This window comes from Schistocerca gregaria, chromosome 1 (assembly GCF_023897955.1).
Source record: "Schistocerca gregaria isolate iqSchGreg1 chromosome 1, iqSchGreg1.2, whole genome shotgun sequence".
Taxonomy (NCBI): Eukaryota; Metazoa; Arthropoda; class Insecta; order Orthoptera; family Acrididae; genus Schistocerca; species Schistocerca gregaria.
This window is the reverse complement of record NC_064920.1, coordinates 277919895-277947119: the sequence shown is the minus strand read 5'-3', so window position 1 is coordinate 277947119 and position 27225 is coordinate 277919895. Positions and strand designations below refer to the sequence as shown.

The window sequence follows — 27225 nt, the reverse complement described above, 5'->3', positions numbered from 1 at the left end:
CTGATAGTTCTAATGGAGTGCTCCATTACGCGACGAATCTCTGTAACAGTTCTTAAGAGAATGCCATGAGCTGCTTCTTTCAATTTAGGAATCAAGGTGTAGTCACAAGCGATTAATTCCGGGGAGTGTGTTGGCTGGCACAGCATTTCCCAGCCCCATCGATCGAACAAATCAATCACAACTTGTGCCATATCCGCGCACACTATCCAGCAAAATAATGGGCAGGTCCTATGGGAAGTGTCACCGCATCTTCCTCTAATCTGGTCGCAGACTGTATTCCAAAAAATGAGCAACTTACAGAAAGAAACGGCGGCACTTTCTGCAAGACCAGCCCATCATTTTGCATAACAATGCTCGGGTGCTTATGGTGCAAGTTGCGACTGAGTTTTTCGATCGATGAGGCTGGGAAGTGCTGTACCACCCACCACATTCCCCGGACTTGTACACTTGTGATTTCAGCTTCATTTCTAAATTGAAGGAATTAGTTGATGGCAATCGCTTCAGAGCTGTTACAAAGATTCGGCGGGCGACAAACCGCTCCACTCAAACTACCATCACAGCTGGCACTGCTATGTATATTCTGCGAATTCCACATCTCTGGCAACGTCTTACGTACAATGCTGGTGACTAATATGAAGGAGAGTAAAATTCTGAAACATGTGTCTGATTAGTATGCATAAGTTTTAAATTCATAGTTGCCGTAATTTAAGTTCCAACCCTCGTACTATCTGAGGATGGCACTCCGAGCAACTACTCCATCACTGCATGGCGTTGTGTTCGTGAGGGCGAGATTTCTCCACCGAGTTGGACGAGTCGGTGCCAAGGAATCCTGCGCATCATCCCTTACTACAAGTATGAGACTGGATAGTCTGCAGACAGGGTAGGTGTGAATGCCATGTTATCTTGCGACGAGTCGATTTCACTTCCCTCCTTTCATCAACGCCCTCGCCCTTCGTCGATAAATTTCTGTTTCTCTCAGGCTGTGACTAGATCTTTGATGCACTGGATCACTAGAATCTTTGATAGGAGAGTGCTTCGCGCTTGCATAATGATCTTTGGCGGTTGCTTCAGCCATAACCTCCAGGGGAAAGCGTGGCATTTTAGCATTAGTTGAGGGAGTTTGGTGAGGCTTCACATTTTCCGCCAGTAGAGCTGCACTGACAAGGATCGTACAGAGAAGTAATGTTCCAATAATTCTATTGCATTGGTAATTTTCTTGAGTCGTCTTTACTAAAATCCATTGAGTGGAACAGCCAGGTGTTATATGCATATTGTTTCGGGAATGATCATGACTTCACAGCATAAGAAACAGAGAAATCCGTGTGTATAGACTTGTCTTGGGCTTATTCAGATGTGATGACTAATGTCGAACTGATGTAGGATACTATTGCCATTTTTGGAAAGACTGTATTTCTATTATTGGTGTTTATTTCTTCACGCCGATAGAGGACGCGATGTAGACTACAGGTTAGCTTGCTAAGCTTCGTCCACCTTCTGTTTCGTAAGATTTATTATTTAAGTAGTGCAGTTTCAATATTCCGACACAGAGCTGTACTACACGCTTTTTTAAATTTCTTTTTACTTTATGTGATTCGTGTTTTGACCGCGTAGGTCACATAATTAACTTGGATATAATACAATAGATGCACATGTAGAGTATTTCTTACGAGATGTCACCAACATTTCCGCCAATTTGTAGATTGCGTCCAAACAACCAGCAGTACCAACTTCCGCCGCTAAGCGGCTCTAGTTGTGTCTTCGAATTGCCGATCTGTCAGCGGGTCAAAACGGGACTGTGCACTTTTCTAGTCTGCAGAATGCTGCATCCAATTGTATTGACATGTAACTGTGTCTCTGAATGGAAAGGAAGATGCGCCTGCTATTAGTACTTGGTTTGGAGTTCGACTTTCCAGTTGTATTTTATAACATTTTGCGAATTTAATCTCAAGATGAGCCGTTAATTGTTGATTGGACGCCCTTGGACGATATGTAACCTTAAAGTGCATACCATTCGCTATATGTCAGCTACATAATACGTTCCAATCTTTCAATTACTAAGTCCAATAAAAATTGTTAATATGGAACGTGCTACTGGGGCGGAATGGGACGGAATAGAAGTGGATTGTGTACCGTTCTGCCCCTTCGTTTTATGATGCAAGTAAATTTCAAATAATATATTTCTTTTTTCCATGTTTACCTTAGAAAGACAGACAGACAGACAGCAGAAAGAAATGGCTTACATACAAATCTGGCAAAGAAACTTGTCTAGTTAGGATTCCAGTGTTGTCTATTTGCAAGTCAGAAAGTATATCTTGTGCACGAGTGATGGGATTCAATAAAATAGCAGTAACAACAACTTGGTATTAAGCATTAAATATAACTATACATATCTCAAAATGGCATTACAATACAGAGTGCTTCCAAATGAATATACGGGTTTTAAGGCTTTGTAGCGTTCATTACATTCACCCTACAATTATAAAAAATACATCATAAGAAACAGCAACTCCAACAGTTTTGTATTTGTACTTGTACGCAAAGAGAAGAGAAGGGAACGAGCCAAGACTGACTGAATAACACGTTGAACGAGTGAGAGCCCTTCACGCGTAGCCCCAAGAAATCATTTCGGAAGGCTAGTCGTGAATCAGCACTTCCATTGACACCTGTGTGGAGAATTAAGGAGACGCCTGCAACTACGTCCTTATCGTTTGCAGTTGTTACAAGCTCCAAATCCTACAGAGTACAGTTTGCGTGCCAACTTTGCAACCGAAACGTTGCTGCAAGGCGATGAAGATTTTCTGGATCCTGTCGTCTTCGGTGATGAATCGACATTATAATTACGTGGGAATGTGAACACAAGTAATGTGCGCGTCTGGGGCTTAACAAATCCCCATGAGACGTATAGTTGGAAAGAGACTAGGCTGAATTTTTCTGTTCCATATCCCGGCGGAAAGTTTATGAGGAGACTTTCTTTTTCGGTCAAGTAACTATAACTGGTGTTTTTTATCTTGGTGCTGTAAATTATGGAAGACGAATGCTGGTCACATTGAACACTTGTAAGAAAAACAGTTCCAGCTGCTCTTTCATTTGATATAATATTATAGTTGTAAGTTGAATGTAATAGATGCTACAGAGCCTTAAAACCCGTACACTCATTCTGAAACGTCCTGTATCTTCTTATCGTTACCGTTTTTTTTTATGTTTCTTACTTCATAGTGTAAATTTATCATTAAAAAACTGTATGTTTTACTTTTAAGATGACATTCCTAATAATGTCAATGTTTATGCCAAAAGTTTATTAAAAAATTACCTTATTCCATTCTGCACCGTGCGTGGGGCGGAAGGTGAAATATGCACTCATATTTTTAGGTACTGTAAAAAATATACACACATCAAAGAAAGTTTGCCGTCACCTCGGTTCAGAGAGTTCCGGAACATGTACAGAAAATTGGAATAGAGATCAACATAAACATCATTTCCACCCTTTTCATTGCTCATGAAAACCACACACAGCATGTTGTACTACCATACAGTGAGACGTTTAAACTTGGTGGTCCAGATTGCTGTAGACACTGGTACCTCTAATACCCAGTAGCACGCCCTCTTGCATTGATGCATGCCTGTATTCATCGTGGCATACTATCCACAAGTTCATCAAGGCACTGTTGATTCAGATTGTCCCAGTCCTCAACGGCGATTCGGCGTAGATCCCTCAGAGTGGTTGGTGGGTCATGTCATCCATAAACAGCCCTTTTGAATCTATCCCGCCGGCCGCGGTGGTCTCGCGGTTCTAGGCGCTCAGTCCGGTGCCGCGCGACTGCTAAGGTAGCAGGTTCGAATCCTGCCTCGGGCATGGATGTGTGTGATGTCCTTAGGTTAGTTACGTTTAAGTAGTTCTAAGTTCTAGGGGACTGATGACCACAGATGTTAAGTCCCATAGTGCTCAGAGCCATCTGAACCATTAGAATCTATCCCAGGCATGTTCGATAGGGTTCATGTCTGGAAAACGTACTGGCCACTCTAGTCGAGCGATGTCGTTGTCCTGAAGGAAGTCATTCACAAGATGTGCACGTTGGGCGTGCGAATTCTCGTCCATGGAGACTAATGCCTCGCCAGTATGCTGCCGATATGGTTGCACTGTCGGTCGTAGGACGGTATTCACGTATCGTAGAGGCGTTACGGCGCCTTCCATGACCACCAGTAGCGTACGTCGGCCCCACTTAATGCTACCCCAAAACATCAGGGAACCTCTACTTGCTGCACTCGCTGGACAGTGTAACTAAGGCGTTAAGCCTGACCGGGTTGCCCCGAAACACGTTTCCGACGATTGTCTGGTTGAAGGCATATGCGAACCTCATCGGTGAAGAGAACGTGATGCCAATCCTGAGCGGTCCATTCTGCATGTTGTTGGGCCCATCTGTACCGCGCTGCATGGTGTCGTGGTTGCAAAAAAGTACCTCGCCATGGACGTCGGGAGTTTAGTTGCGCATCATGCGTAATCAGCATGGCTTCAGAAAACATCGCTCTTGTGCAACGCAGCTAGCTCTTTATTCGCACGAAGTAATGGCCGCTATCGACAGGGGATCTCAAGTTGATTCCGTATTTCTAGATTTCCGGAAAGCTTTTGACACCGTTCCTCACAAGCGACTTCTAATCAAGCTGCGGATCTATGGGGTATCGTCTCAGTTGTGCGACTGGATTCGTGATTTCCTGTCAGGAAGGTCTCAGTTCGTAGTAATAGACGGCAAATCATCGAGTAAAACTGAAGTGATATCAGGTGTTCCCCAGGGAAGCGTCCTGGGACCTCTACTGTTCCTGATCTATATAAATGACCTGGGTGACAATCTGAGCAGTTCTCTTAGACTGTTCGCAGATGATGCTGTAATTTACCGTCTAGTAAGGTCATCCGAAGACCAGTATCAGTTGCAAAGCGATTTAGAAAAGATTGCTGTATGGTGTGTCAGGTGGCAGTTGACGCTAAATAACGAAAAGTGTGAGATGATCCACATGAGTTCCAAAAGAAATCCGTTGGAATTCGATTACTTGATAAATAGTACAATTCTCAAGGCTGTCAGTTCAACTAAGTACCTGGGTGTTAAAATTACGAACAACTTCAGTTGGAAGGACCACATAGATAATATTGTCGGGAAGGCGACCCAAAGGTTGCGTTTCATTGGCAGGACACTTAGAAGATGCAACAAGTCCACTAAAGAGACAGCTTACACTACACTCTTTCGTCGTCTGTTAGAATATTGCTGCGCGGTGTGGGATCCTTACCAGGTGGGATTGACGGAGGACATCGAAAGGGTGCAAAAAAGGGCAGCTCGTTTTGTATTATCACGTTATAGGGGAGAGAGTGTGGCAGATATGATACACGAGTTGGGATGGAAGTCATTACAGCATAGACGTTTTTCGTCGCGGCGAGACCTTTTTACGAAATTTCAGTCACCAACTTTCTCTTCCGAATGCGAAGATATTTTGTTGAGCCCAACCTACATAGGTAGAAATTATCATCAAAATAAAATAAGAGAAACCAGAGCTCGAACAGAAAGGTTTAGGTGTTCGTTTTTCCCGCTCGCTGTTCGGGAGTGGAATAGTAGAGAGATAGTATGATTGTGGTTCGATGAACCCTCTGCCAAGCACTTAAATGTGAATTGCAGAGTAGTCATGTAGATGTAGATGAAGCCTACTGCGCACAGTTTTAGTCGTAACACGACGTCTTGTGGTTGCACGAAAAGCATTATCGAACATGGTGGCGTTGCTGTCTCGGTTCCTCCGAGCCATAATCTGTAGGTAGCGGTCATCCACTGCAGTAGTAGCCCTTGGGCGGCCTAAGTCACCGACAGTTCCTTTCTCTCTGTATCTCCTCCATGTCCGAACAACATCGCTTTGGTTCACTCGACACACTTGGACACTTCCCTTGTTGAGATCCCTTCCTGGTACAAAGTCATAATGCGGACGCGATCTAACCGCTGTATTGAACGTGTAGGCATGGTTGAACTACAGACAACACGAGTCGTGTACCTCCTTCCTGGTGGAACGACTGGAAGTTACCGGCTGTGGGACCCCCTCCTTCTAACCGGCACTGTTCTTGCTTACATCTTTGTGACATGCTTAGTGACATCTCTAAACAATCAAAAGGATTGTGTCTGTGATACAATATCCATAATCAGTGTTTATCTTCAGGAACCCGAACTTTTTTTGATATGTGTACAAATACATTTCAAGTGATTTTCAAGTAAGGGACGTTAGGTTATACTGCAAGGAGACTTTTCTTATATCTTTGAGAAGTGATTTCTTGTGGTGCTAGCTGACAGCCCGGAAAAAAAAGTGAACTGTGTTCGTAGTGTAATACTGAAAACAATTCATTTCCATGTATTCGTGAAAACACCTTTGGAATTATGAAACATTTGTACAAAGAAATATGTGTATGCACAATCTATAACTACAGCTGCTTCGCCGCGCAGGGTGAGGCGTCTTGTCAAAATTCGCGCGGCTCTCCCCGTCGGAGGTTGGAGTCCTCTCTCCAGCATGAGTGTGTGTGTTGTCCATAGCGTAAGTTAGTTCAAGTTCGATTAAGTAGTGCATACGCCTAGGGACCGATGTGCTCAGAAGTTTGGTCCCGTAGTCCTTACCTCAAACTTCGATTACAGCCGCTACGCGTGTCTACAACGCGATTTTGTAAACGTCTCTATGGCAGCAGCTGTTCATACCTCTATGAAATGCTACCGTTTGTTTTCGCCAACAGCTTTGCAGCTGAAAGTTGCCAAAAGCGCTGGCAGGTACCAGGGATTTCCGTAAGTCGACTCGACTGTAGAAGTGTCTTAGTAGTAGAGAATAAACGTATTAAAGCTTCATGCATGATGCAACATGCTTTCAGGCGACTCAGGCGTCTATGTGTGGTACCATCATATAACGTTTAGATACATTTAGCGACAGATGTGGACATTATCTGCGAAATTTATTGCGAATATAATCGGTCCAGGGGTATAACACACACACACACACACACACACACACACACACATAAATATGCACATATATTTTTAAAATATACATGAATTGTATTCGCAATTGCGATTATGGGCAACCGTCAGATGTACACTCCTGGAAATGGAAAAAAGAACACATTGACACCGGTGTGTCAGACCCACCATACTTGCTCCGGACACTGCGAGAGGGCTGTACAAGCAATGATCACACGCACAGCACAGCGGACACACCAGGAACCGCGGTGTTGGCCGTCGAATGGCGCTAGCTGCGCAGCATTTGTGCACCGCCGCCGTCAGTGTCAGCCAGTTTGCCGTGGCATACGGAGCTCCATCGCAGTGTTTAACACTGGTAGCATGCCGCGACAGCGTGGACGTGAACCGTATGTGCAGTTGACGGACTTTGAGCGAGGGCGTATAGTGGGCATGCGGGAGGCCGGGTGGACGTACCGCTGAATTGCTCAACACGTGGGGCGTGAGGTCTCCACAGTACATCGATGTTGTCGCCAGTGGTCGGCGGAAGGTGCACGTGCCCGTCGACCTGGGACCGGACCGCAGCGACGCACGGATGCACGCCAAGATCGTAGGATCCTACGTAGTGCCGTAGGGGACCGCACCGCCACTTCCCAGCAAATTAGGGACACTGTCGCTCCTGGGGTATCGGCGAGGACCATTCGCAACCGTCTGCATGAAGCTGGGCTACGGTCCCGCACACCGTTAGGCCGTCTTCCGCTCACGCCCCAACATCGTGCAGCCCGCCTCCAGTGATGTCGCGACAGGCGTGAATTGAGGGACGAATGGAGACGTGTCGTCTTCAGCGATAAGAGTCGCTTCTGCCTTGATGCCAATGATGGTCGTATGCGTGTTTGGCACCGTGCAGGTGAGCGCCACAATCAGGACTGCATACGACCGAGGCACACAGGGCCAACACCCGGCATCATGGTGTGGGGAGCGATCTCTTAGACTGGCCGTACACCTCTGGTGATCGTCGAGGGGACACTGAATAGTGCACGGTACATCCAAACCGTCATCGAAGCCATCGTTCTACCATTCCTAGACCGGCAAGGGAACTTGCTGTTCCAACAAGACAATGCACGTCCGCATTTATCCCGTGCCACCCAACGTGCTCTAGAAGGTGTAAGTCAACTACCCTGGCCAGCAAGATCTCCAGATCTGTCCCCCATTGAGCATGTTTGGGACTGGATGAAGAGTCGTCTCACGCGGTCTGCACGTCCAGCACGAACGCTGGTCCACCTGAGGCGCCAGGTGGAAATGGCATGGCAAGCCGTTGCACAGGACTACATCCAGCATCTCTACGATCGTCTCCATGGGAGAATAGCAGCCTGCATTGCTGCGAAAGGTGGATATACACTGTACTAGTGCCGACATTGTGCATGCTCTGTTGCCTGTGTCTATGTGCCTGTGGTTCTGTCAGTGTGATCATGTGATGTATCTGACCCCAGGAATGTGTCAATAAAGTTTCCCCTTCCTGGGACAATGAATTCACGGTGTTCTTATTTCAATTTCCAGGAGTGTATAATGGAATGGCGGCACTGAAAATTTGTGCTGCACCGGGACGCGAACCTAGAGTTACCACTTATCGCCAACAGACGCCTCAGCATTTGGCTATCTGAGCATGATACACGGCTTGCCCCAGACTTGCATGTGTCGTCAACAACCAGCCACATGGTAAAGCGACCACTCACCATGATAGGGAAATCCGGATCGGGTCCCGGCCCGACACAAATTTTCATTGTCGTCATTCCATTATACAGCTGATGGTTGTCCATATTAGCAACTGGGAATAGATTTCATATATTTCATAACGGCTGTTAGTGCCTGTCCCTTTGGAAACGTATGCATGTCCACAAACAGCCGGGCGGTGTGGCCGAGCGGTTCTAGGCGCTATAGTCTGGAACCGCGCGACTGCTTCGGTCGCAGCTTCGAATCCTGCCTCGGGTATGAATGTGTGTGATGTCCTTAGGTTAGTTAGGTTTAAGTAGTTCTAAGTTCTAGGGGACTGATGACCTTAGCAGTTAAGTCGCATAGTGCTCAGAGCCATTTGGAACCAAAGGAACATTGCATCGTAATTCGGAATAGCACAAGGACTGCAATATCGTATTTTTGTAATACTTATAGGTTTGGGCCCGTGCAGGAGCAACATGAATGCGTGCTGTCGAAAACAGCTTTTATGCAGCTTTGGATACCAAATGGCATATGATGCTCCTGCTGCAGCTGAGCATGGTGACGTACGAAGGCGGCACGGAGGAGACAGCAGGTCCAGCGAGAGCCGCTGCAAGTGATTAGGTGCGAGCCCCGTGAGAACTGCGGCGACAGGGCTGCCTGCAGCTGCGTGTAACGCGATGCGTGCTGCGTCGCCGGCGTGCGTGCGTGCGTGGGTCGGCAGGCGCCTGCGCGGCTTGTCCGGCGACCACCAACTGGGCGCTGAGCACGCGCTTTATTACGGCTGCACGGCAGCTCACTAACGCCGCTCGTGCACATGCGCCTAGCACGCTATCTCGCCGAAGAACTGTCAGCGCTGCGTACTTAGTAACCGCTCACGTGATCATGATATGGCTGATGTATCACAACACGAAATGTGCAAGGGCTACACCCCCCCCCCCAAATGTTAGATCGGTCGCAAAATGAAAACCACAGCCAAAACTAAAAATACGATGTCGTTCAGAAACTAATCCAGTACGTTTTTTTCTCCGCCAATTTCCGTTGAAAAACTGCGGAATTAACTGTGGAACATCTACATCTACATACAGACTCCGCAATCCACCATACGGTGCGTGGCGAAGGGTACCTCGTACTACAACTAGCATCTTCTCTCCCTGTTCCACTCCCAAACAAAACGAGGGAAAAGTGACTGCCTATAAGTCTCTGTACGAGCCCTAATCTCTCTTATATTATCTTTGTGGTCTTTCCGCGAAATATAAGTTGAAATTTCCTCAGTAGCGATACACGAAAAGAACGCCTCCTTACCTCCAGAGACTCCCACCCCAGTTCCTGAAACATTTCCGTAACACTCGCGTGATGATCAATGTCCTCCCTCAATCCGACCTGATAGGGATCCCAAACGCAGGAGCAGTACTCAAGAATAGGTCGTATTAGTGTTTTATAAGCGGTCTCCTTTACAGATGAACCACATCTTCCCAAAATTCTACCAATGAACCGAAGATGACTATCCACCCTCCCCAAAACTGCCATTACATGCTTGTCCCACTTCATATCGCTCTGCAATGTTACGTCCAAATATTTAATCGACGTGACTGTGTCACGCACTACGCTACTAATGGAGTATTCAAACATTCGCGGATTATTTTTCCTATTCATCTGCATTAATTTACGTTTATCTATATTTAGACTACCGGCCATTCTTTACACCAATCACAAATCGTGTCCAAGTCATCTTGTATCCTCCCACAGTCACTCAATGACGACACCTTTTACGTACACCACAGCATCATCAGCAAACAGCCGCACATTGCTATCCACCCTATCCAAAAGATCATTTATGTAGATAGAAAACAGCAGCGGACCTACCACACTTCCCTGGGGCACTCCAGATGATACCCTCACCTCCGATGAACACTCACCATCGAGGACAACGTACTGGGTTCTATTCCTTAAATTGAACTTCCTATACTTTCATGAACCTCCGATAGGTTTCGACCCTAAACGTAGCCTTCAAAATAGCGCCTTACTGTGAGGTAGGGGCGTTCCAAACAGTTACCTGTCACTGAGTTTCCATTGGCGGAAAAACAGAGCATCAGCAAAATCATAGGCTCTTGCAGAATGTCTATGGGGAATTTGGCAGTGAACAAAAGCACTTTGAGTCGTTGGGGAAACACCTGTCATCATCGCAACCATGTCGCTTAAACCGATCCGATTCCCAGCATGGGCCCTGCAGGCCACACACAGTTGTGACTCCAGCAATGTTGCAACGTGCAGACACTCTCATTCGAGGTGATCGACGCATCGCAATCAAACACGTCACCGCCCGACTGGTCGTCTGTGTTGGTAGTGCTGAACACTCGACCCCCAGTTGGGGTACTCAAGGGCTGGTGCACGCTGGGTTAAAAAATGGTTCTGAGCACCATGGGACTTAACATCTGAGGTCATCAGTCGCCTAGAACTTAGAACTACTTAAACCTAACTAACCTAAGGACATTACACACATCCATGCCCGAGGCAGGATTCGAACCTGCGACCGTAGTGGTCGCGCGGTTCCAGACTGAAGCATCTATAACCGCTCGGCCACACAGGCCGGCCACGCCGGGTTAAGCGCCGCCTAACAGAAGACCATGAAGTGTAATGATGGAACATCTGTGCCGAATTGCTTGCATGCTACGAGGCTGATCGTGACAGGTTTTTGTCAAACATCGTCACAGGCTTCATCACTTGGAAACAGAAATAAAACGGCAATCCACGGAGTGGCGCCACACCACATCTTCTCTGAAGAAAAAATTCAGTACCGGACCCTCAGTCTCAGCAAAGGTATTCTGGAACTCTGTAGGGGTTATTCTGTTTGATCTTCTCCCTCATGGTAAAATCTTCAGCTCTGAAGTGTTTTGTGCTACTCTTAGGAAATCGAAAAAACGGCTTCAGCTTGTTCGTCCCTACAAAAAGAAAACCAACTTTCCCTTCTCCATGACAACGCAAGGGCTTACACAAGTCTGTGCATCCGAGAGGAGCACCAAAACGTTTTTGGATTGTTCCTCGTGATCCACCCTACAACCCGTATCTAACACGTTCGGATTTCCGTCTATTTGGCCCAATTAAGGATGCACTACGAGGAAAGCAGTACGTGGATGATGGGAAGGTTATTGATGCTGCAAGACGCTGGCCACGACGCCGACCACAAAATGGTACCATGGGGCAATACAGGCCCTCCCAGTAAGATGGCGTAAGGCTGTCGCATTGATGGGACATTATGTCGAAAAACACGGACTGGAATAATGTAGTGTACTCGAATCGTGTATAAACCAATCCACTTTCGGGGAAAAATGTGTTGCATTATTTACTGAACGACCCTCGTATTTTAATTGCAACATTTAGCCACCTCTTCCAGACACTTCTCTACCCAGTCGCCGTTTCGACTTACAATTTGTTGTACCGTGGTACCAGCTTTCTAATACTCTCGTCATAGAAGGCTGCCGCCTGTTTCCGGTCAATTTCCTACTCTGGTCTGCTGCTCTTTGTCCGTACCAAAATGCTGTCCTCCTAGGCAGCGTGTCATGTGAGTAAAGGGATGAAAATGTGAGGGAGCCAACTCCGGGCTGTATGGTAGGTGATAAAACACTTTCCATAGAAAAGCTACAGGGTCGTCTTCGTTGCAGCTGCAGTGTGCGGTCGAGCACTGCCATGAAGAAGGACGGTGCCTGATGACAACATTCCTCTTCACTTGTTTTGAATTGCTCTTCGTAGATGTTGAAGAACCATGTTTTATCAGGCTGGAACGATGGTCGTGTCATGTTCCATGAATTCCGCCAGCAAAATTCCTTTCGGGTCTGGAACATTTTGGCCACACACTTTCTGATGGAGAAGGTTCGCTTGTACTTCTTTCGTTTACTGAAGGAATGAGAATGCATCCACTGTCTGTGCTGCTCTTTTGTTTCTTCATTTTGAAAATGAATCCATGTCTTGTCCCCTGTGTTCAAAACATCTCTATGATAGTAGTGCTGGAGAAACTGCCCATTCTCTGTGTTTTGTAATGGTCCGACAGTATCTTGCGAAACCATCTCGCACGGAGTTTGTCTGTCATTCACGATAGCATAGAGAGCTGAGCCTGAAACTTCGGGAAACAAATCGCTCGACACAAAACCGTGAAGCGGCGATTTTCTCGAATCGCCTGATCCATTCGCCGAACAAGATCATCGGCTGAGACTATCTTTCTTTCCTGACCGCCTGCGTCACGAACGTCTGTAACTCCTGCTTCAAAGTTTCTGTATCATTTTCTCACTTTGCTGTCAAGCATAGAAGTTTCACCGTACACATTGCCTATCTGTACCTAAATTTAAGCTGCACTGCACTCCTCATTATGAAGAAAACGAGTGGAAGCAGGCGCATCACAATTAGAGGGAGATTCGATTGTTCTAGTCATCTTTATGTGCTCACTCTATACTCAAAATAAAAAAAAAAAACGTACGTGACGCGAGCGATCGGGATACTAGAGACACTGCGCAACACATCCATGCAAAACTGTGGTTTTAATTTTATAACCTGCCAGGCTTTGAAAAGAAAATCCCTCAAGTAATTCTTTGTAGTGGCCATTACAGTTTTTAATGTGAATGTATGTATTCCACACTCAGCAATTGATCGCTGACGATACAAAGCAACTATTGAAGATATTATATCGCTGATGTGAGTGCGTCGTCTAGCGTTTGTCTTTGACAGATCTGAGACGCCATTCAGTACTCACCTTTTCCTATCTGAATCTTCGTGCGACTCGGGCGCTCCCGTAACATTACACCTTACTTTGTAAATAGAAATATTTTGTGCTGAGGTATTGTCTCAGAAACGAGTCTTTCATCTATCATTGTCACTCTTGAAGGATTAATTAAACAAGGTAAATTATCAGTGCGTCGAATACTCAGTTACTGTAGAATACCTAAGTTCACTGATTGTTATTAATCATTTTTATATGTTTAAGTCTTATACACAAAACGTGAATCAGAATTACGTGCAACGCGAAAGCTGCTGCGAGAGAAAATCAGGAATAAGTGCACAATAGCTGTGGTAGTCAAAGATACTACGAACTCGAGGTTAGGGATACAAATGCTTTCGTCATTGTTGTTGACTCATCGAAACAAGAATGTGTATCTACGTCTATATCACTGTATTGATTATCATTATGTGTTACATTAAATACATTTCATTTTTTCCGGACGCTACATCGTCAAAGCCAAGAGAGGGCCCGGCCTCTGAAATAATTCAACTTCTAGTAGGGAATGTATTTCCTGTTTGAGTCTGAAAACTGATCTGTTAGATGACAATCAGTTTGGCATCGGAAAGATAATGGCACCAGTGAGGCAATTATGACATTGCGATTGATAATTGAATAAAACTTGAGAACAATCAAAATACGTTCATAGAATTTGTCATATGGCTACCTGTAAAAAACATTCGACAATGTAAACTGGTGAAAAATGTTCGAAATATGAAAAAATAGGAGTAAGGTACAGGGAAAGGCGTTGAATACACCGTATGTTAAAGAGCCAAGAGGAGCAACAAGAATTGAAGACAAAACTCGAAGATCTCACATTAGAAATCGTATAAGAGAAAGATGTAGTCTTTCGCCTCTTCTGTTCAATCTACACATCGAAGAACGAATGATAGAAATAAAAGAAAGTTTCAAGAATGGGATTAAATTTCAGTGTGAAAGAATGTCAATGATACGATTCGCTGGTGAACGCCTTAGTTCTCGTCCCGAGTAGCAGAATGTTTTGGGAGGAGACCATATTCACCCCGTCCTGTAGCACAAGTGTCAGGCAGATCATCTAGTATAAAAAGAACAAGAGCAGACCCTGTATCGAAGTTACACCAGTACTCATTGTTCACCATTCTGAAGATGCTTTTTCATTTTGTACTCAGCCTGGATTTCTTAAGGAGCATATTCTGAACTGTACAATCAAATGCTTTTGGAAACTCACAGAAAATACTAGGTGACAACGTATCATTAAATTTTGTGTAATCTGATTCATGAATTTATAAGTGACATATTCTGTGGACAGACCATTTTTAATGCCAATTTGAGATTAGTTTGAAAGAGCATCTTGCGTACATAGTCTTTCACTGTACCTAGGAGGAACCAGTGTGACTGCTCAGTAATGTGTGCTATCTGTCATTACTCTTTTCTAAGGGGATCTGACAACGGAATTATACGGTCTGTATGGAAATATCCTCTTTGATAATCGAAAACAAGAAACACAAACAACATAACGAACAGGAGCATGAGAAGTAACACAGTGCTCAAATCGATGGCTTGAAACATACATGGCATTGTAAAATGAAGAAGTGTCAGGGGCATCAGTGACAGAGACGAGTTATGTGATAAAACTGTGTACAGTTGATAAAACAAATTCCTTCGTTAGTAATGAAGGTGAGTGTGGGGAGGGGAGATAGCAACCTATCTCGTCGTACTACACTGTGTGATCAAAAGTATCGGGACACCTGGGTGAAAATGACTTACAAGTTTGTGGCGCCCTCCATCGGTAATGCTGGAATTCAGTACGATGTTGGCCCACCCTTAGCCTTGATGACAGCTTCCGCTCTCGCATGCATCAAGTGCTGGAAGGTTTCTTGGGGAGTGGCAGCCCATTCTTTGCGGAGTGCTCCTCCGAGGAGAGGTATCGATGTCGGTCGGTGAGGCATGGCACGAAGTCGGCGTTCCCAAAATCCCAAAGACGTTCTGTAGGATTCAGGTCAGGACTGTGCAGGCCAGTCCATTACAGGGGTATTATTGTCGTGTGACCACTCCACCACAGGCCGTGCGTTATGAACAGGTGCTCGATCGTGTTGAAAGCTGCAATCGCCAACCCCTAATTTCTCTTCAACAGTGGGAAGCAGGAAGTTATTTAAAACATCAATGTAGGCCTGTGCTGTGATACTGCCACGCAAAACAACAAGGGGTGAAAGCCCCTTCCATGAAAAACACGACCTCACCATAACACCAGCGCCTCCGAATTTTACTGTTGCACTACGCACGCTGGTAGATGACGTTCACCGGGAATTCGCCACACCCATACTCTGCCATCGTATCGCCACATTTTGTATCGTGATTAGTCACTCCACACAATGATTTTCCACTGCCCAATTGTCCAATGTTTACGCTCCTTACACCGAGCGAGGCGTCGTTTGTTATTTACCGGCCTGATGTGTGGCTTATGAGCAGTCGACGACCATGAAATCCAAGTTTTTTCACCTCCTTCCTAACTGCCATAGTACTTACAGTGGATCCTGATACAGTTTGGAATTCCTGTGTGATGGTCTGAGAGATGTCTGCCTATTACACATTACGATCCTCCTCAACTGTCGGCGGTCTCTGTCAGTCAACAGACGAGGTCGGCCTGTACGCTTTATGCTGTACGTGTCTCTTCACGTTTCCACTTCACTACCACATCGGAAACAGTGGAACTAGGGATATTTAGGAGTGTGGAAATTTCGCATACAGATATATGACACAAGTGACACCCAATCACCCAACCATGTTCGAAGTCCGTGAGATCCGGGGAGCGCCCCCATTCTGCACTCTCACGATGTCTAATGACTACTGAGGTTTCTAATATGGAGTACCTGGCAGTATGTGACTGCACAATGAACCTAATATGAAAAACGTATGTTTTTGGGGTAGTCCGGATACTTCTTATCTCATAGTGTATGTATTGCTGCGGACTGAGGAAGAGCAGTTCCAGCCTCCAGGGCGAATTACTGTATAATCACTCTGATTATGCTCTTCCGTCATAAACATGAGTGTAATGCACGAGGGTAAGTCGATAAGTAAAGGTTGACAGCACTGACTCTACAATGATACACGTTAACCTTGTGCGCTATCTATGTTGGTTCAGTGAATAACTCCAATCGTAGTGGTTTCAGTGCATTTTATTACGAGTGCTCCACTGCCTGTATGCATCAAGGAAGTAGTCAGGGGAGAGATTCCTTTACTGTACTCTGAAGCCGCTAGTGAAAGTGCAAGTGTATCTGTCTGCTAAGAAGAGTGTTGTGGTAGAACATCCACTTCTAAAACTGACAGCAGTAACGAGTCAGCCGAGCGAATGATTCATGACTATCATTGTGTCCGAACTGATGATATGGCTTGTCAGTTGATCATTAACCACAGTTCACAATTTCCAATCGTCTATGAATTTCTAAAGTAACACAAAATATCTATTCGATAGGCACCACGCAGAACTGACAAACACAAACTTGAACGTTTAATAAGTCTGGTGATCTGGCGGGCCAGAGCAAAAGGATCACATTCTGTGACACCAAGCAGGCACGTGTTCGTGCAGCAACATGTGCTCGTGCATTATCTTGCTGAAAAATGTTGTCTGAGGTGTGGTTACGGGTCGCAGGATGTCATTCACGTATATCACACTGGTCACAGTGCCCTGGACATGCACCAACTGTGATTTGTGGTTGTACCCAATAGCACCCCACACCATAAGACCTCGAGTTGGCACTGTATGTCTTGAGTGAATGCATTCACTGTGATGCCGCTCCCACGGTCTGCGCTGAACGATAATGAGGGCACCATTTTCAAACACACAGAACCTGGATTCGTTGTTGGGGATTGGGTTGTTTTTGGGGAAGACCAGACAGCGAGGTCATCGGTCTCATCGGACTAGGGAAGGACGGGGAAGGAAGTCGGCCGTGCCCTTTGAAAGGAACCATCCCGGCATTTGTCCGCAGCGATTTAGGAAAATCACGGAAAACCTAAATCAGGATGGCCGGACGCGGGATTGAACCGTCGTCCTCTCGAATGCGAGTCCAGTGTCTAAACACTGCGCCACCTCGCTCGGTCCTGGATTCGTCTGAAAACTCTATCTGATGCATTCCTGTCCTTAGCGGCGTCTTTCCGTACACAGTTGCCCTCTACCTTGCTTCTGCACATTCGTCGAGGGTAGGCGGAGAAGTGGACTACGCGCACCTAAACATGACGTAATAAACGGCAACGGACTGTCAGCCCTGATAGTGTACGATGTGTCACACTGTTGCGACGGAGCAGAGGTATGCATAGATCTGTCCTGCAACGCCATTCGGATGAGGTGTCGATCTTCTTGTGGGGTGGTCTGGGTGGTGCGAACTGACTCATCTCGTAGTGTTCTACAGCCCTCCGTGGACCATTCGCCCGTTACACTGACGAAACACTCGTCCCACACGAGCAGCAATTTCTCGGATGGATGTATCACATCCTCCCATGCGAATAATTCGCCCTCTTCCTTACTTACTGATTTGACGGTACGGCTCGCGCATACGACTGCAATGCATCCGGCATGTCTGCTCAAGTCACACTGATCCATTACCTTCGATTTATTGCGACAACGAAAGCCGCAGGCACATTTTACTGGTAGCTGGTGTAGGGCTGCGATATCGATGTCGACCTCTAACCCGCGGGTCGACATGGCTCAAATGATAATCATTTTTGCAGAACATACTAATGTATATGTCCTATGAATATGAACGACCTGTCTCTAGTCATTCATGTAGTATAAACAGTAAACGCACACAAACGACAAAAATAAACAGTGAAAGTAAAGTGGTACAGCTGACTGTGTTCGAAAACTGCCTGAAATCGTACATCCTGGTGTACGCAGGCTAGCTTCCGGTAGACAACAATTCACATTCTGCGATTGATGGTAGCGTGGGTTCGCGTAAACAGCGGGCTAGCAGCAGAGGAGCAGGTACCCTGGTGCTTCGTGTCTCGGGGTAAAGCTACCCATTTGGCCCATAGGCGATAGGGGAAAGGTAACGAATACGGCGGGAACTGCCGCCCTGAAATATTCGCTCAACAGATCAAAAAATAAGAAAATTAAACCTGTACTTATACCTCTGGTAAATGGGTAGCTTTGAGGGATGAAGTAGTGAAAGCAGCAGAGGATAAAGTAGGTAAAAAGACGAGGGCTAGTAGAAATCCTTGGGTAACAGAAGAAATATTGAATTTAATTGATGAAAGGACAAAATATAAAAATGCAGTAAATGAAGCAGGCAAAAAGGAATACAGACGTCTCAAAAATGAGATCGTCAGGAAGTGCAAAATGGCTAAGCATGGATGGCTAGAAGACAAATTTAAGGATGTAGAGGCTTATCTCACTAGGGGTAAGATAGATACTGCCTACAGGAAAATTAAACAGACCTTTGTAGAAAAGAGGACCACTTGTATGAATATAAAGTGCTTAGCTGGAAACCCAGTTCTAAGCAAAGAAGAGAAAGCAGAAAGGTGGAAGGAGTATATAGAGGGTCTATACAACGGCGATGTACTTGAGGACAATATTATGGAAATGCAAGAGGATGTAGATGAAGATGAAATGGGAGATACGATACTGCGTGAAGAGTTTGACAGAGCACTGAAAGACCTGAGTCGATACAAGGCCCCGGAGTAGACAACATTCCATTGGAACTACTGACGGCCTTGGGAGAGCCAGTCCTGACAAAACTCTACCATCTGGTGAGCAAGATGTATGAGACAGGCGAAATACCCTCAGACTTCAAGAAAAATATAATAATTCCAATCCCAAAGAAAGCAGGTGCTGACAGATGTGAAAATTACCGAACTATCAGTTTAATAAGCCACAGCTGCAAAATACTAACGCGAATTCTTTACAGACGAATGGAAAAACTGGTAGAAGCGGACCTCGGGGAAGATCAGTTTGGATTCCGTAGAAATGATGGAACACGTGAGGCAATACTGACCTTACGCCTTATCTTAGAAGAAAGCTTAAGCAAAGGCAAACCTACGATTCTAGCATTTGTAGACATAGAGAAAGCTTTTGACAATGTTGGCTGGAATACTGTCTTTCAAATTCTGAAGGTGGCAGGGGTAAAATACAGGGAGCGAAAGGCTATTTACAATTTGTACAGAAACCAGATGGCAGTTATAAGAGTCGAGGGACATGAAAGGGAAGCAGTGGTTGGGAAGGGAGTGAGGCAGGGTTGTAGTCTCTCCCCAATGTTATTCAATCTGTATATTGAGCAAGCAGTGAAGGAAACAAAAGAAAAATTCGGAGTAGGTATTAAAATCCATGGAGAAGAAATAAAAATGTTGAGGTTCGCTGATGACATCGTAATTCTGTCAGAGACAGCAAAGGACTTGGAAGAGCAGTTGAACGGAATGGATAGTGTCTTGAAGGGAGGATATAAGATGATCATCAACAAAAGCAAAACGAGGATAATGGAATGTAGTCGAATTAAGTCGGGTGATGCTGAGGGAATTAGATTAGGAAATGAGACACTTAAAGTAGTAAAGGAATTTTACTATTTGGGGAGCAAAATAACTGATGATGGTCGAAGTCGAGAGGATATAAAATTTAGGCTGGCAATGGCAAGGAAAGCGTTTCTGAAGAAGAGAAATTTGTTAACATCGAGTATAGATGTGTCAGGAAGTCATTTCTGAAAGTATTTGTATGGAGTGTAGCCATCTATGGAAGTGAATCATGGACGATAAATAGTTTGGACAAGAAAAGAATAGAAGCTTTCGAAATGTGGTGCTACTGAAGAATGCTGAAGATTAGATGGGTAGATCACATAACTAATGAGGAAGTATTGAATAGGATTGGGGAGAAGAGAAGTTTGTGGCACAACTTGACCAGAAGAAGGGACCGGTTGGTAGGACATGTTTTGAGGCATCAAGGGATCACAAATTTAGCATTGGAGGGCAGCGTGGAGGGTAAAAATCGTAGAGGGAGACCGAGAGATGAGTACACTAAGCAGATTCAGAAGGATGTAGGTTGCAGTAGGTATTGGGAGATGAAGCAGCTTGCACAGGATAGAGTAGCATGGAGAGCTGCATCTAACCAGTCTCAGGACTGAAGACCACAACAACATGTTATTTAAGGGATTCTCCCGTACTTCGTGTTAGAACAGGTCCATATTTAATGTTGAATAACAAGAACGCTGATTTTTGTTTATTTCCAACTAGTTTTCGGCTTATTTGGCCATCCTCGGGAAACAACTGTCTAGCGTGTGCAAGAAACACTAGTACTTAGGTAAACAAACAGTATGTAGACACTCGACTTGTACAGAATGTTGTGCACCAAATTTGTTCCTGAAACTACATTTTACGCAGTGAACAATATTAAATGCAATAAATAATTGAACTATACAGTATTATAGTATTACGAATTAGATGTCTATAGTGCTAAAATTTGTATGCTCTTGATCCACTGAACACTCTTCACTCATGTTGTGCCCCAAACATGCTTTTCAACATTGTAAACTACACTTTACGCAATGGACAGTACCAATCACAATAATTAGAATACACAGTATTATGGTATTACAGGTACATGATTATGATCCCATAGCTTGTGTGGTCGTGGCACTGGTTGCGAACTGTGTAACCGAGCACTAATGACTGAAATTTTGCAACGAACTTATTTCACACTGTGGTATTACAGTTTACGCAATGGCCAATGTTAAGCACAGTACGGATAAAAATGTACAATTACAAGTTATATTGTTGTAACGTTGAAGCTTATGACGTAAGCAAGGTAAGGAATATGAAATTCTGTCTTGTCTTAATTTTGTGTGCCGGCCCTGGTGGCCGAGCGGTTCTAGGCGCTTCATTCCGGAACCGCGCGACTGCTACGGTCGCAGATTCGAATCCTGCCTCGGGCATGGATGTGTGTGATGTCGTTAGGTTAGTTAGGTTTAAGTAGTTCTAAGTCTAGGGGACTGATGACCTCCGATGCTAAGTCCCATAGTGCTCAGCCATTTGAACCATTTAATTTTGTGTCACAGTATGTCAGTGTGACGTTTTCGATGTGTGTCTAACGCTATCCAGGTCGTCTGCTCTTCGTAACTTCTTGTAAAGCCAGTTTGTTGTGTCAACTTGTGAATCAGAAAAATAAAAGCATTTAATAAACTTTAGCTATTTTAAATACTAACTCCGCCACACACCGTTGGGTGGCTTGCGGAGTATAAATGTAGATGTAGATACGTGAATTGTGTACATTATTTAAATTGATCACCATTCACAATCTTGCCTGGTTTTATTTTAACTATGTTGTCAGCACATCGATCTGTTGGTTGATGCGACTAGCGTTCCCCTATAGACGACACTCACATAGCCAAATAACTTTTGCAACCCCAGCCACGTATCTAGTACCCACAACTTTCCAGGATACTTCGTTTTATGTAGTACAGATACAGGCAAGTACCCAACACCAAAAATATAGAAGCAACAAAAGAAACATAGAACATAAAAAAATGACATGAGTTGCCCTCCACTCTGGCTCAAGTCTTTACTCCTGAGATCTCTCTTGGCATGCACTGCCGTCTCATCTCTGAGAATTGTCGGGCACAAAAAAATTGTCACCCTACAGTCTTTTGACTTTAACCAGTTAGGAAATAAGGATTCCAACAATAAACGGAAAGCTTTCTGACTGCGCATAAAATAAATATTGATGCAAGCAGCGAAGGAATTGTAATAAGTGAAAGAACTAATAGAGGCACTATTCTGAATGAATAGAAAAACTCATTTTACATACAATATTTTTAGACGACTATCCCACGTTTACTAAACAAAGCGAATTAAATTTTAGTAGCAGCTATGGAAAATTTTATTGCACATATAAATGTAAAGCGCAAATAAACTGATGTCAAATTGTGTGTAAGAAGATAAAAACAACAATTAAATAAAACAGCAATAAATCAAGTATAAACACAGCTGGAAGGTCCTCCTGTGATTAGCTTGTCGATTTCTTCCTCTGTAAATGATACTTTCAAAGGGAACTGTTTTCATACACATACCTTGACCATTAAAATGAAGTCACTTGCTTGCATCTTGAGCTGCACGAGAACCTCGCCATGATAAACACGCCTCGGACAGGGCGCCCAGCTTAGTTGAGACGCTGATGTTTCTGGAACTTGAACGGATCAAGTGGCAGAACTGCTATCGTAAATGTGACGGCACCCAATGACGTCCTAAATGATTCTGCGTTCATTGGGTGAACTCATGCTGACTGCATCTCTGCATGTAGATAATGCGCAACAAAAAAAGAATGCATTTCAGCGCGAAGACTACTGTTGAGTATTTTGTGTTTGTGAGAGTCGATATCTAGAGTCCTGGCACAAGTTTCTTTTTATCGCCTAGATTTTATATTTCACAGTTTTACAAGGTTTCGATAAAGAGATATCACACTTCAGGACTGTAATAAGGTTGTCATCAGAAAAGAAAAGAAACCGAAGAAGACAAATTCTGGCCCAATAACGAATTCATTCGTTACGTTGATATGGTGTCTGAACAAGTCTTTCAAATGTTCCTTTGGAACTTTGTTGCAGTCAAATATTAGAGATGCAGGCAATGGTTTGAAACTGAACGCAAACTGGTCACAATTAAAGATTATGTGAAATTGTTACGCAAAACTAAGTTGGGTTACTGGCCCACCGCAATGTTGAAATTACACAAAAGATGCTGACATCTTATGGAGAAAACAAAATAAAGTCCAAAGCTGTAATAAATGGGACAACAGTATAGCAAGTAACAAACTTCAGATACATGTAGACATTGATTTTCGATATGTTGTTGTTGTTGTGGTGTTCAGTCCTGAGACTGGTTTGATGCAGCTCCCGATGCTACTCTATCCTGTGCAAGCTTCTTCATCTCCCAGTACCAACTACAGCCTACATCCTTCTGAATCTGCTCAGTGTATCCATCTCTTGGTGTCCCTCTACGATTTTTACCCTGCACGCTGCCCTCCAATGCTAAATTTGTGATCGCTTGATGCCTCAGAACATGTCCTACCAATCGATATGTATTCCTTCTAAAAGCATAAATTTGATCCATTTCCAACAGACGGATCACGAAGGACAATGTATCCTACTCTCCGTTCAGGACACGCCTCAGAGAGATCCGGACTTCAGTGCTTAATGTAGACGCACCATGTACTAATCAGGAACTGCACTTCATCATCTCATGTGCCTTGACATGTGAAATTGGGAGAAATTTGGTTTTCATAATCCACCCAAAACGACGAAGCTTTTTCTCTCTTCCATGACACTGATAGGTTTTGGTACTTGCATGCTATAGAATGAACCGTAGCAAAGTGAGGAACTACAACAAAGATACACACTAAAGAAAATTGTTAGACTACAACATTAATATTCGAAACCATACAGTGATTTTCCAGAAATTGAGACCCACAGAAGACGGAATAGTCCCCAGAAAAGTGGTGGTGGTGGTTAGTGTTTAACGTCCCGTCGACAACGAGGTCATTAGAGACGGAGCGCAAGCTCGGGTTAGGGAAGGATTGGGAAGGAAATCGGCCGTGCCCTTTCAAAGGAACCATCCCAGCATTTGTCTGAAACCATTTACGGAAATCACGGAAAACCTAAATCAGGATGGCCGGAGACGGGATTGAACCGTCGTCCCAGAAAAGTACTTGGACATTAAAAAGATAGAAACATTTTGCGTTACGCGGAAGGTGTAGATATAAAAAACTTATTTAAATTTTTTGAATAAAACAACCGACATAATGTTTTCGTATTTAACTGTAGTTTCGAGTTTCGTCCGAGTTGGCCCACCTTCATATCTTAAATGCATGTAGACGGTAGGTACCACCTAGCGTTAACTGGTGTGCACATAATGTCATCTTCACGATTTTGCTCACAAAATAATAAAACACAGTCTCTGTTTCCTCATGCTCAGTCTGAAAAAGGAATGGCATCATCAATCGAGACGGACAATAGAAAAATGTAAACAGTGTTCACTGCTAAGTTTGACGAGTCATTGTCCTTCGTCCTCGCCTTTTTCAACTACGCAGAGTCTGTGTAATCGAATTTTACTATTAGTAACTGAATAATAAAGTGAGGCGTGAAAACACGGTGTGCGCCAGGTCGAGTGGCGGCGGAGCCGGGGGAAGCGGCGGGCGGTCTCACTGGAAAGCGCAAGTTTTTCGTAGTCATTTCTTGATCCCTACAACTAATAAAATCGTAAAAATTATTTAATAGTATGATCGCACAACTCTCTTCCAGGAAAATAAGCCTAGAACCATTGCTAAAGGAGCTATCCTCTGATAGGATCTAGCAAATTAGCGAGAGCGTCTGTTTTTTGTAATCGATATATCTCGAAAAATAATTGATTGTTTTTTTTTTTTTTTCAAACAAGTTACGTTTTCGACGTACCGCCGATCTACTTACAGTAAATTGCAAGAATGGGAACGTGAATGTTAACGAGTTAAAGAGAATCCGATGTTTAACTTTTTTTCTATTTATCGCGCAGCGTAAGAAAGCAGTCCATACGTATAAAAAAGGAGTCAATAGATCTTTTTAAGCCCTAATACTTTCTCGTTTAACATTTCTCACTCGGGGCTATATATTTTTATTTAAGAAAAACAGTTTTTTGCAACTTTTCGAAATTTTTAGGACAAGTTCGCCAGCTTGGATTGAGTTTCATGAAACTATTTGAAATTTAATTCCCTTTACGCTCATATTTTATGTGTTGAGGTAATAACTTTTGCAAATTTAACTATACCGTCACAGAATGCTTGGACTGCACCTCAGAATTCATCTCGCTGTTTGTATTTCAATGTTATTCCTCGTCCCCATGTATGGTGCTTTCTTGATGCTTATTCTTCACTGTCAGACAATAACAATGGCCTTACAGCCGTTTTATAAATTTTGCCTTTGGTTTTTATGGGTGTTTTCGAATTACACAGAACCTCTGAAAGCATACGCAACTTTTTCCAACCAGAGTTTATTCTTCGAGACGTCTGCTTCAACTGATCCGTTCTCTGATATTACTAATCCCAGGTACTTGAAATTTTTACCTCTTGCAAGTGTGACGTTATGAGGCTTCATACAGTGACTAGGGTAAGTAAGGACAATAAATGACAGCCATCATGGGCGTGAGCGAAAAAAAAATCAGTAATCACAGAGTAGCAGGAGAAAGTGAATGTAGTGACTGTTCCAAAACCATGAATAATCGTAAAGTTCGTACTGACTGCAAACAAGCCAGACAGACAGAGAGCACAACGCAGTCTCCGGCTGCTCTGTACTCAGCCGTAGGCTGTGAAAGGTATCGCAGGGCGGAAGGAGAGGGAAAGGTGTGTTGGGAAGCCTGACCGAGCCAACCCCGGGGGGTTCCCCAAACGGTATCGACTTTTTGGGTCATCCCGGGAGCTTCGAGCGTCGGCAGCGGATGGCGCGCTGGCCTGGCTGTCTGGCTGTGAGTGTGCTTAATTGTGTCCAGTGGTTCGGTAGCGCTGTGTAGGAGGGGACGCGGACAGCCGCTTTGTGCGCCAGTAGCAGGGACGGGCGAGCAGCAGCCGTCGCTCCGTCTGCAGACGGCGACCACTTTACTCATAACAGGTATGTGGAAGAGCTGCACTGTTACCATGACGACCTGACTGGGTGACCTGGGAAACCGGGATTTCTCACGGAAATTAAATTCACTGAAATAATGCGGCAAATAAAGATTCAGAGTGTGTGTGTGTGTGTGTGTGTGTGTGTGTGTGTAAGGAGGAGCAATATTCGTTGACAGAAAGAAATAAACTGAATTATTTTGCTTCAAATCACTCCGAGACTCTGCTTCCGAAACAATCGGGTCTGAGGTCGAGTAAGGAAAGGTAAAGAAGTTAACCGAATAATGTAATTAAATCACACGTTACTTTTATCTAATAATAGTCTTCTATGTTGCAATAATTAACAGTTCACAATAAAGCAAATTTACCTAGGTGTTTCAGAAAAAAACAGACTTAAAAAATAAATTGGGCGCATATACTTGATATTTCAATAAGAGGGAGTTGTCTTTTACCAAAATCAAGGTAATTTCCAAGAATGATTGCCTATTGAAGTCGCGGCGCCCAAACGATACATATCGATCATGCGACTCTGGTGGCGAGCGTTATGATCAATTGTTTGTGATCGTCATTCTTATGTGTTTTCCGTCGTTCTCTTAAGTTACATACCTCCGCGAATTAAGGGCAAGAAGAGAATTGTTCCCATAGCTTACACATCACATGGCCTTTCACATGACGACAACACCGACGACGAGTAAGGTAAGCCATCTCCTTTGTAATTACAAGTATTTTTGTGACGGTCTTCTTTTGTCATTGCTGCAGTGACCACCGTAAACATACTCATAACGCCCGCCACCAGAGTCACATGATTGATTTAGGATCGCACGTTCGATATGTATCGTTTGGACATTGATAGGCAATCATTCTTGGAAATTACCAAAATTAATTTTTGGGTTTATGAGCTAGTAACCTCCACAAAGCATATGACCAGTGATACACACCGTAATTATTTGGGGACTGTTTGAATTTTTTTCTGTCATTGTACACTTTGCAAACAGTAGTGTCAATAAATGGTCAGTGTGTAGTTTCTAGTTCATCTGTGATTCAATCACTGATTGTATTTTACTGTAGAAAACCTGGATCTGTAATAGAGTCGGCGAAAGAAGTTCCCTGACAGACGCAGTGAGCTTGAGGCAGCGACTTCGCGCGCCCACGTCAACCAATCACTTAACGCGATTTTGTATACGTCTCTATGGCAACGCCTCACTGTTGTC

General features: G+C 44.2%; 1 protein-coding gene across 2 annotated transcripts in view; it reads left to right on the top strand.

Moving 5' to 3' along the window:
* The window catches only part of LOC126340742 (uncharacterized), a 1108193-nt gene that overhangs the window by 519960 nt on the left and 561008 nt on the right, over positions 1 to 27225 (top strand). Inside the window, exon 1 of one of the 2 annotated variants that reach the window (XM_050001719.1) lies at positions 25939 to 26021. The exons of the other annotated variant lie outside the window; for it this stretch is intronic. The gene's annotated coding sequence lies outside the window, so the exon portion shown is untranslated. Of the gene's footprint in view, positions 1 to 25938; positions 26022 to 27225 lie in introns of those variants that run through there. 2 annotated transcript variants of the gene reach the window in all.